Below are 12,275 nucleotides of genomic sequence, written 5' to 3' on the forward strand. Positions count from 1 at the left end.
ATAAGATTACAGTTGAACATACTTGAACATACTAAAAACGTAAGATAAAGTCTGTAACTTTCCGGGATGTTCTTCGTTAGGGCACTCTAACTCGTCATGTAAAAACCACATATAATCCTGCACCAAACGACCCTTCCCAGGAGCTCTTACTTCCCTGTGGAGACGGAGTATCCAGGGCTCCTGTCCTTACTTGGGCTCGAGTAACACTGTTTTCTTTCTCTTTATAATTTTTATAAAGCTTTGTCCATCTTGCACCTGCCAACTTCAGCTCAGACTATCTTGATGAGACACAAAGGGGAAAGGCCGTAACTCGTTGCCGTGAAGACTGGTGCCCAGGTCAGGTCACCTGGATCCCCCAAAAGGACCTGGATTCCACTCATTTCAGGTCAGTCTTGCCCAGGACACCTCCTCGCCCCTCCCCACCCCCGCCCCCAGCCAGCCTTCTTGGAGCACCAGGGACTCACCTGAGAGCGCCTCGAGGTGCACTTGTCCCCACCGTGTGTGTGTCCAGCAGGTGCTTAAAAATCGTGTTTCCCTTCTCTGAGGAGGAGTCGTGTTCTAAGAGCACGAGGACTACTGGCACCAGGTGAGTGGGGTTCCCTCCGGCCCCGGCAGGAAGCTGGGTGGTGGGGAGATGCAGCGGCATCAGTCCTTGAGAGGAAGGCAGGCCTCGTCTCTGTGCGGGCCGCACGCAGACTGAAAACTGGCCATTTGAGCGTTTCCACCTGCTCTAGGTGCGAGAGCCAACAGAACCCCGTCTCCTCTTTACAGAGAAGCTGACGGTGCACAGAAGCTCGTCGCAGACAGCTCATGTCTGTTTTACAAGCTGGGCTGTCCCTGAGTCCGCGGACACGGAGGCTGACCCCACTAGGTAGCCCGCGGCTTCCCACGAGGCCCCCTTCTTTCCTCGGCCACTTCTCCGCTACCCCTGGCTCTCGCGGCGTGTGTCTGTGTGCCCGGGTCCTCCGCGGGCGGCTGTGTGAGGAGCGCGCAGTGATTCCCGGCGTCTTGCCCACGCCTGCTTCCCAGCACGGGCCTCGGTGCTCTGCCCTGGGGAGTCAGCACGGCGGGGAGGCAAAGCGAGCTCTGGGGTTCCGCGCGCTCCTGGTCCTGCTTCTTTTTCTTCCCGACTGTGCCTTGCAGTTCTCCACCGCTTCAAGTCACGGTGTCCCCGGCAGTAGCTTAGTGACACAACTCTGTCAGCGTCTGCTAAGAAAATCAGGTGAGACCCGGGGCGTAGGAGGGACCCTCAGCCCAGGCCCTGGCTCCCCATGTTTGCTCAGTAAGCGGGGGACACAGTCATCTTGTGGTGGGGAGCAGACAAAGTTAGCAACGAACCGTGCCCTGGAGGGGAATATGCATTCCCTGCCTTCTCGGGCGCAGACACGACTGCGGTAAGAACCGGCAAGTCGAGGAGGCTGTTCTTGTTTTGTTTGCCGGCAAACGTCCCCCTCCTTCTTGTAGTAAAAAGCAGTCTCCTCTGCATGGAGCCGCGCTGTCTCCCCGTCCCACGGGCTCCCCGGGCTGTGGGACTGTCCAGCTCAGGCCCAGTGGGGCCAAAGGTTTTAGGCCAAGAGAACTCAGCTCACGTCCTGGAGTTTGCCTCCGGAGTGGGGAGCCGTGTCAGGGACGCAGCTGAGCAGAATCACGTGGACGGCACGGCCTAGAGAGACCGCGGGATCCCCCCGACCTATCAGGACGGTGCTAGAATCCGTGTTTTCGGACAGCAACGAGGGTGGCTTTCGCTGCAGCGCTGCGGACCCCCCAGGATCCTTCGCCAGGATGTAGCTCTTTATGGCCTGCCCTCAAGGAGCTCTCAGTGATGCAGAGAGGAACACAAGACAAAACAGAGGGCCTAAGTGCTGCGTTCAGAAGGCAGGTGACTTTTGTCTGGCGTGAGGAAGGGAGGCTTCCAGGAAGAGGTGGCACCTCCATCAGGCGTCCCTCCATGTAGGGCAGCTGCCGTCTTCCTCCAAGCCCCCTTGCTCTCCTATAGCCGAGGACCTGCCTCCATGCTCCTCGGCCAATGCCTCTTCTGTTCCTCTTCCTTCTTGTCTGTCCTGATGTCTGTGGACTCCCTCAAACCCTCCATTTTCACTTCCCAGGAGGAAACACCGGACTGATCGATGGCCACCTTTTAGACAAAATTCTTTTGCCAGTAGACTTAGAGGCCATGACCCAGGCTGTTAATGCCTCACCAGGAAAGTGAGGTCCCGTGTCCCAGGGCCTGGTGACCCCAATGTACAGACCCGTGACAGGGGGCTGTGGTGAGCAGGAGTAGCCTGTGTCCAGGACGGGCTGTGGGCACGTCACTGAGATTCTTGACACAGCTGTGGCTGATCAGTCGTTATGTGGGTCACAGGCCGACGGGAGACACACCGGGAGAGCCGTGAGATGGCCACTGTAGCAGGCCAAGGCTGATTGGCCCTGACCCCCTGGCCCCGGCTTACATGGGGCCTTATTTCCATCCTTGAGGAACAGAGATAAGAAGTCGATGAGGAAGTCATTTAGGACCATTGGGCAACCCCTTGTGTGGAGAAGGGGAAGAAGGAGGAACTGTTAAAAATAACTCGGAAGCTTTGAATTTGGGTGATGATTCCAAAAATATTTAGTAGAAATAGTAACAGGAAATTCGATCTGGCTGTGGGAAGCTGGGAGGGGTAAACGCTCCATGAGACACTGTCACGATTCGAGATGGAAGGGGACTTCATGATCAGAATCAGTGATTTTAAAACTTTGCATTTTTAATAGTGATATGGATGACTTTCTTCAAATGAAATCTTGGGCGGGAGTCCAAAATGCACCGCAAAGTGAAAGCAGAAGGTCCTTGTTGCAGTGCCGGTGGGTAGGAGCCCGGGGTCTTCCCACTCAGGCGCCCCTTCCTGATTCCTCATCTCAGCACGTGCTGAGGGGGGACCTCTCGGTACCTGCACCCCAAATGCTTGGGGAACAGCTCTGTCCCCTACAGACCACGAAACTGCTGCACGGAGAGGCCAAGTGAGTTTCCTCAGTGCACACAGCCACTCTGCGGCGGGCGCAGGACGGTGACCCAGACTTCCGAAGGCCGAAGGCCCGCTCCTCTGGGGAAGGTGAACAGTGCGCCGGCCCGCGGATGCGATGCGCTCGCAGGGGACACGGAGGAGTGGCAGGGGCCAAGTCCGGGAGGTGGAAAGGAGCTCGGTTTGTTGGCAGAGCACAGAGGCACCCTGCGCTGAAGGGCAGGACCCAATAAGGAGACAGAGAGAGGGGCGAGTGAGGTCAGAGAAGGAGACTGCAGTCACCCAGGCCCCTTCCTGCCTTGTGCTCTGCAGCCTGCAAGGCCTCTGGCGCGAGGCTCACACACCGCACAGGAGGGCGCCCTGAAGCCCACCAGATTCGGCCAACGTCGCCCCAAAGGACAGCTCTGAACTGCACGGATCCACTTACACGTGCTTATTTATTTATTTTAGGGAGAAAGCGAGCTTGCGGCAGGTGCTTGGGGGGGCAAAGGGGAAAGGAAGAGAGAATCCTAAGCAGGCTCCATGCCCAGTGCGAACCCCGGTAAGGGGCTTCATCCCACGGCCTTGAGACCATGACCTAATGGAAACCAGGAGTCAATGCCCACTGACGGAGCCACCCAGGTGGCCCTCCCCTACTTTTTAAGAGTTGACAGCAGAAGCCACACGTCTTTATTCACTACGCACCCAGGCTCCCAGGATCTTACTAGGCTGCGGGCGCAGGGGTCCCACACACAGCCCCCCCCCGCACACGTGCACTGGGAAGGGGAGGGGCAGCGCTGCAGCCAAGGAGGGTGCCCAGGGGCCAGCCGGCACTGCACAGGGCACCTCAGTCCTCCTGACCCACTGGGGCTGCGCTGGGACACCGAGGCCCCAGCCCCACTTCCCCCTGCGGGCGCTCAGGAGAGGCCGCAGCTGCGGGCGGGCTCAGCCCCACCCCCGGGCAGGTGCGCAGAGCCTGCGCTCATGCAGTATCCCGCCCAGCCCACCCCTGTCCTGGCTCAACCCGCCCCAGTCCTGGCTCAGCCCCAGGGCCCTCCTGTACCTGCCGGCCTTCCAGTCAACACACGTGTGGATGCGTAAATGTCTTTTCTCTTCCTTATGATTTTACCTTTTCTGTTCTCCAGCTGACTTTATTGTCAGATACGGTTTATGATACAGGTAACATACAAAATACCTGTTCACTGACCCTCATGTTACCCTGAGGCTTCCCAGCAACAGTAGGCTGAGCAGTTGAGTTCTGGGGGGGAATCAAAAGTTGTATGCACCATTTGGTGGGGCAGTGGCTGCCACAGAGTCCATATTGTCCAAGGGCCAACTGCGTCTGTCTCCTCACCATCTTGCCCTGAATATTCCGGGTCCTATCACACTTATTGGCACAGAAGCACGATGGCAGAGCAGGTGCTCCCCACCCCCCACGAAGAAAGGACGTCCCCCGGAACAGAAATGCAGCTTGGAGCAAGGATGTCGGGGTCATTAATTAAACATTTGCTTTAAAACTCTTCTCTGTAATAAAATTTACTTATACTGTAATTGGTTTTCTTTTCTCGTATGAATTAGTCATTCTTTGAACTACACGTGAATGACCAGCTCTGGCTTGTTCCCAGGCTCCATGTTCCCTGTTGAGTTTGTACCGGCCCGCTGTCACGTAATAACAGAACTGTCCCTAACTCGCTGCTGTGAACACCCAAGAGATGCCGACGAAAAGTCACGGCCTCTAAAGGAACAGGTTTCGCAGGACTGAAAGCTACTAAAGATGGCGGAGTCTCTCTCACTATGGAAATGTCAGAGGCGCTTTTCTATAAAACATCTGGGCTCTAAATGCAGTGACTCACCCGCTCTGCTTTCCTTCTTCCCTGTCGATCAGTGGTAGCGCCTTGAGGCTCACTTGGGTTACGTGCGGGGATGCAGCAGCTAAGTCATGCACCTAGCTCTGCCCTTGGCTTGGCGAGCATGGCAGGATGTGTGCACCCCTCTGCCCCGTGCTGCAGGACTAGAGGGTCACCACACCTCCCTGCCGTGGACACATACAGAACATGTCCCACCTCTGTGCTGTTTCATGTGTGCCTGTCTGGGGGCAGACACCTTTCCCCAGCGTCCTGCAGGCACAGCAGTGGATGGCACGATAAGGACCTGCAAACAGCACATTCTCTTCTCCCCCGGGGACCCTCGCACTCTCAAGTATCCTCTCCTCTTTCCCTCACCCCTGGCAACTCCCACATCCTGTGGACAAGCCTCTCCTCCAGGCCAGGGGGCAGCACCTCATATACAAGGGTCTCTCTGAGTCAGAAGACCAGGAACCTGGGGAGCTCTTTAGTCAATATGACTGTCTCTGAACAGAATGACTGACCGCCAGATCCGTTCAAGGCCATACAACTGGCCTGGGCTGAAAATGATGATATCCAGTCACCAGCTTGCCATAGCTCGGGCTGCAGGACCACCCCCATGGGGACCACCCTCCATGGGACCACCACCCATGGGGACCACTCCCCATGGGGACCACCACCCCTGGGGACCATCCTCTATGGGGTCCACTGTTCATGGGGACCATCCTCCATGGGGACCAATGCCCATGAGGACCACACACCCCATGGGGAACACTCCCTATGGGCACCATCCTCTATGGGCACCACTGCCCATGGGGACCACCCTCCATGGGGCCCACTACCCATGGGAAGACTCTTTTGAAGTTGCATTGTTTGTTGCAGATAAGGACTGAAACACAGTGCCACACAGGAAAAATGAGCACCTGTCTTTACTTGTCCTAATTCAGTGATTGTCTGGATTGTCTCCTAGACTGCCCCAGAAAGCAGTTGCTTCAGGAATCACTGGGACTTTGGCTCTTTCATGGAGGGTGAGAGGGGAGGCCCAGTCAATTTTCCACCCTACTCTACCCTCAACCACCAACGATGTTGCCAGTGGTCAGGGACTTGAAGTATTCACCCCCTCTGCGGTGGAGAAGCTTAATCCCTGTGTGTAAAAATAACCTAGTATTTTGTAACTCTAACCTGCATTACCAACTCACATGATTGATTAATTATATCTCTGGCACTTTTTACTTAAACTCCTTGCTTGGGTGGCTTGGCCCAGTTTTACACTAACCTCATCTCAGTTCTTCTCTGAGAAATATGCCCACAACTTCAGGAAGCAGAAATCGTCTGCTGTGTACACAGAATGTGTGTTGTGAAGAGGAAGCAACAAACAAAACTCCCAAAGTTAAATTTGACTCTAAGAAACCTGGGTGATCATCTTATCATCGGTAGTGTGCCTGTCTCCCAGAGCTTTGACTATGGGAACAAGTCTCGAGGGCATAGACCAAGAGCCTTCCCAAGCTTGACTCAATTCTGACGATCACGATTTCATGTCTGTAACAGGCGCTCAGCAGGTGTAAAACATGCCTCCACAGGGTGTTTTTGCCCCCAGGACCAAAGTCTTAATTCTTCTCACTAAGTAGAGAATCATCAGGGATTATTGTCAAAGGAAACACCTTAATGATCTTTTTTCTTTTCCTAAGGAGGTAGAATTCAGGAACTGATGGCCCCAGCTGTCAGTTCAGGCTGGCAATGGGCAAAGAGATGGCCGGTGCATCCCGCAGGCAGTGTGAAGCACGTCTCTAATGCTGGACCCAAAGGGCGAGGCCATGTGAGTGTGCCAGCCACGGAATGACTACATCTACTCCACATGGTTTTAAAATGAGGGGATTAGACTCAGAGGATTTGGTGTGCTCGACTATGGCATGAACGTTCAGAGCTGACTCAGGTACTGATACTGAAATTAAGTCAGGCACGTGGCTAGAAAATAGCACTACGTGTGCTTCAGCTGACGGGATCACAGGGCACGGTTGTGCGGTGTGTGGGAGGAAATGGGTTTAGGATACCAACATTCCCGTTCGTGCCCATTCTGAGGACGCAGCAGGATTTTAGGCTCTGCTGGGCTATGCCCCAGAGCGCGGTGCCTCTGTCATCCCTCCCCGTCCTCACCTTTCCTTGGGAGAAATTCTTGATGACTAGCTAGTCTTCCTTACACTTTAGGAGCCACTGGCTCCTTCTCCTAGGTAACATCTAGGAACTGCAGGAACATTTGCAGATGACATTTGAAAGTAGCCCGAAGACGTCCACTAAAGGGAAACCATCTCCTCCCGTAGCCTTAAGGCGTATTTCACGGACAGATAACAGTAAGTCCGTAAGGGGTGCTCTCCCCTGCTTCTGAGCTCCTGCAATCCCGGGCCAATCCCTGCTCCTGGTATGGGACAGGAAGGTGGTGGACCAGATGGTCATCCCCACCGCAGGAAGAAGCCTCATTCTGCCTGGGGCTGGAAGGAGGCAGGACTCACACACTGTGAAGACGTGCCTGACGGATGTTTCTGTTGATTCTGCACTGCTCCTTCTTGGAAGTTTTAAGACAGAATCCCATATCCTCAAGAAGCAGAACAGATCTAGAAACACTTAGTCATTGGACTAAACTGAAGGGAAGTGGCCTGCGGCCTGTGTGAGCAGGAAGGGTGGAGGACTTGCAGCTGTAAAGCAACAGGGTGACCTCAACTTCTGGCCTAGGGGTGTGCTGCCGGCCACCCCCCACCCTACCAGCCTCTTCCTCGCTGTCCTATAAGAGGCTGTTATGTGTCCCTGCTACGTGCCCAGGAGTCCACAAAATGCTACAAAGGTCTCATTTCAGTGGAGTATGTGGTTCGGATCCCCAGTCTTCCCCACACCAGCTGTGTGACTTAGGACAAGGCTCTTGGCCTCTCTGTGCTTGGCTGTTCATGTATAAAGGAGGAACGAAAATAGAAACATCGTGACCATGAGTAAATCAATACATGTGAAGCCCTTCAACAGCTGTGGGACCCAGGAGAGCGTGGGTGTCCGTTACTGTTAGTATGTCTGTCATTTCAGATGAGGTGAGGTCTGTCCCCGAGACCCAGAGACGCGGAGTCTCTCTGCGGGTTGTGCAGCAGCAACCCGGGGGGCAGGGCAGGTGTTGCCCTGAGGCACTGTGTTCTCCCCATGGCTCATGCATATTGTACTCTCGGCTCTGGCCTCGGGGACAACCTCCCCACCCACTGCTAATCCTCCCCAGGGTGGACAGTTCACATGGAGACCGACGAGCTCGGCGGGTTCCTCCCAGCCCCTCCACGCTCTGTACCTGGAAGGGAGACTGGAAAGGGTTGCTGGGCTGGAGTGATGGAAGGACGCAGCGGGGGGCACTGAGGTTCTCACGAGGTCGGGGCTAGATGTGCAATACGGTGAGACAGAAGGCGGCTGATAGAACGGGGTCAGGGGCAGGGTATAGACAGTACTGCACACGGAGGGTGCCTGCTGCTCTCCTCTGTCTTCCAAGGTGCAGGGGTGAGGCCAGCCAGCGCCCGTGTCCACTCCTTCCCGCTCCGCGCCCTTTGCAGCTACTCGCACAGGGCGCCCCTGGGCACGACAAACGAGATTTGCTGTAAGTGAGAGACAGGGGCTGGAGGGCAAAGACTCCGTGCGAAAAACAGAACGCAAAATACCTCACTATTAATTTATCAGAATCTTAATTATATCTGAAATACTGATATTTTAGATATATCGAGTGAAATAAAATGTATCATTAAAGCTTATTTTACCTGTATTTTCTGACCTGTTTAATGAGACTTCTATAAAATTTAAAATGACATATATGAACTGTGTTCTATGTCTGTTGCATGGGATTGCTCTAGATCACGGGTCCCCTGAACTCCCCACTGCCAAGGCCAGGATGGGTCTCATCCACCGCCTGATCTCCCGAGGGCGGACCCCTCAATGACGGGGTCACCTCCAGTGGTGGCCCAGAAGCTACTGGAGACAGAGGGTGGGGAGAGTCTGCAGGTCTGGGCGTCCCTACGTATGTGTGGGGGTCTCCTGCATCGCCAAACAAAGCCAGAGAGAGGACAAGAAGACGAAGCTGCTAGAAAGAGGGGCCTCAGAGATGTCAGGGACAGGCCTAGGCTCTAGGTAAAGGTGGCCTGGAAAGGGTCCAGAACCCGTATATTCTAGAAGGTGATGCTGATAGACCTGGAAGGAGCAGAGCTTGTGACCAGCTTTGTGCTGACATCGCCCAGAGTGGGGCCCCTGGTGGGGGGCGGTGCCCAAGTGCCGGTGGAGGCCTCCACAGGTGGCAGCTCTTTCCTTTGTGAAGAAGAGGAAGAGGGGGAAGGGAACTTGAAGACACTCAGGACAGACCAAGCAAAACTGTCATATGTTGTCTCAGTATTTATGTCTTCGCTTAGGGAAAAGGCCAGCCCCTCATTAGCAAAGAGGGGTCCCAGCCTCTGGGTTAAGGCAAAGACCCAACGTTGAGTTACCCAAGACCTGGCAAAAAGAAAGCAGAATGCACTGGACACAGAGCATTAAAAAGTCAGGACTCTGGTAGGGGGAACGTAGAGGGGTACGGTCTGGAGCAAGAGTAGGGACTCCACCTCAAGAGAAACACAGAAGCTGGCTTGTCAAAATTGGAGGCAAAGCCAAAGTTGCTCTGGCCGAGAAAATATTTCGCTGAGCCCTAGGCCGTTGAGTGGGGGCTCCCTCAACTGCTACCAACCAAGGTCGCTCAGGGTCAAGCAACCTCAGCTATGGAGAGAACGATCCGGGAAGGCAGAGAATGTGGCGGAGTGCGGCCGTGAGCTGAGGCCATCGCAGTAGTGGTCTCCTTCTGGAAGAACCGAGGCTATTTCATAAGCCCTGATAAGCAGTGTGAGTCTCACACTGCGCCGTGGCCGGTGGAAGGCAGGGGAAGTAGCAAGTTGGACGGAGAAAGGTGGGATGATGGTGCCATGGACCAACCTCCGACATTACTGCATGATCTTGGGGAGAACATGTCTTCTGTCTTGGCCTCACTTTCTTATTTGTAAAAAGAAAGCCCTGAATCTGACGATCTGTTTCCTTTAATTGTTTTTCATCTTCAGTAAACAGGGGACATACAATGCTGTCATGTCCCCCCGTCCTCAAGCTGGCTGCATTGGAAGACTTCAAGAAATGTTTTGAACCTCAGTGTAAACATCAAACAGAAGCACGTTAAGTATACAGAGTGCAGCGTGCGATTCCAGTAAAACAGCTCGGACTTCCTAATTCATCTTCCAGCGAATCCCACACCATTTCTGAGTCATTTCGTTGTTCAAATACTCTGCCTCCGTTACTGTTACGGTATAATATTGCCCAGCATTTCACTTCCCCATCGCCGGCTTCCTTGGCCTCTATGTTATCTCACCGTTGCTCAAACCGTGAATGTTCAGATGTTCCCTGTGAAATCTGCAATAAACTACTTAGCCGGAAATCTTACTTAGAAGGGGTAAGTTAGAAGGTGAGTGGACTCAGAGAAGTGAGCGTGGCTGCAGGCGTCGACGGTTCCGCGGGCCAGTCCTCTGCTCAGCTTGAAATGATCCAACTGGAGCTTTCCACAGACAGAGCCAGCATAAGCACACACTGTTCCCCACGGGCTCAGAGGTACGTGGAGCTCTCAGAACCCCATTTCCTTGCGCTGCTGCGCAAAGAAAGGCACAGGTCTCTGGTGCTCATCAGGTGAGGGGCAGGCTGGCTCAAGTCCACAACCCAGAAAGGCCATGCCTTTAACTACAGACAGCAAGTCCTTGGAAGGATTGCAAGGGTTCCCTCAACTGCTTTGTCAGTGGCCTGCACTGGGCTTTCAGCACCCAGTGTAGTCAGGCAGAGGGAAGGCTGTCCAGTAAAGGAATCTTGCTGCTGTGTGTAAACACTGAAAAATACACCAAAACACACTTGTAGTTACTGACTGCAAATGTTTCTGGCACAAGCAGAAGGGACATGGCTGAGGATGCTTGGACGATGTCCTTAAAGCCAACATGGAGCTAGGAACATAGGAGTAGTAAGACCTTCTAAAGAACTGTTGAGATCTAGCAGGTGGGTTCTGACTCACACAAGCCCAGTTCTAGGTAACCAAGACTGGAGAGACCCACAGATTGGCGGGATATCACGTACACCTTAACTGTTTCTTGACCAGTTGATGTGTGGTGACATTTTTAAATGATTGATTCTAGGGTGGGTTATGATGAATTCAAAATAGATGGAAGTTTTCCTTCTCTCAGTGCGTAATGTTAGGGCGTAATGTTGTCCTTTCAGGTTAAATACGAGGGCTTTGTGAGCAGGGAGGAATTCAAGATCAGCATTCGGCACACTCCAGGATATCAGATATAAAGAGTCCCCCCAAATCAGAAAAACCAAATCATGAGAGTGAAAGAAAGTTTGGAAGGCTTCAGCATTCTCTTCCCCTAAGGGATGAGTGTCCCAGGTAACAGGCCCGAGGGTTCGGGGGTTTTGTCCCTCTTGCTGTCAGTTCCCTCCTGCACCCTAGTTAGTGTCTCTCTGTGGTCTGTGCACGTTGTGTATTTTGTACTTAAAGTTCAAGTCTGTCACCCAGCGTCCTGTGATGACTCACAGGCGCAGGCTCCAAGAGGCTTGCCGCCGTCTTGATGGCATGGCAGGACACATGCGTCTGACTCCCATCTCCGAGAAGGAAGCTTTACAGTTGAGGAGTAAGTGACAAGGACACAAAAATCAGTGAAATAATGTCAGGAATTGAACCATTGGTAATTTGGCCAAGTTCCTCATCCTACACCAAACAAAGCCCTCCTGCGACTTAATCAAATCTTCTGAACGGTTCATCGTTCTCAAAGAGCATTGCCAGTGCCACCTAGTGGAGCTATCGTGAATCTCAGTGTTGCACAGACTCCTGAAAACCCGGGGATTTCCTGTGACTGGGGCTTGGGTCGGAGAGCGAGGGATGCTGCTGTCTCCTTCTGTGAGCTTCTGCTCTGTATGTTTCGGCGTTTTTATTCTGGCAGAAGGATGTGCAGATCCAGAACACTGTTTTTTATTTGACAGGAAAATTCTCCCCAGATAGTTTCAGGGGCAAACTGTGTCACCCTAGCATGGGATCTTGTCCGTGGCTCCTAGTCCAAATCCATCTGGATGACAGACTCAGTCTGCAAGGCTTTTCAAACTTCCCAAACCCAGTGCAGAGGCTGTTCCTGGGCGGTCTTCCACTGCCGGAGGCTGGACATTTGCTCTTATCTGTGCTCCAACATTCGTGGGCCTGGTATCACGTCTGCAGAAAAAGTCACGTGGTTTCCTCATGTCATGCATGAACAGCTGTGTGAATGGGCTCTGTGCACCTGAGCTGACATGCCATAGCAGATCCTAGGAGGACCGAGTGCTCAACTCCGTGAGCTTTTCTTAACCATGACTCTCACCTCCACTGGTGCGCTCCAAATACACATTTGGTATCATTTGAATT

This window comes from Lontra canadensis, unplaced genomic scaffold, assembly GCF_010015895.1.
Source record: "Lontra canadensis isolate GAN:19392208 unplaced genomic scaffold, GSC_riverotter_1.0 scaffold147, whole genome shotgun sequence".
Taxonomy (NCBI): Eukaryota; Metazoa; Chordata; class Mammalia; order Carnivora; family Mustelidae; genus Lontra; species Lontra canadensis.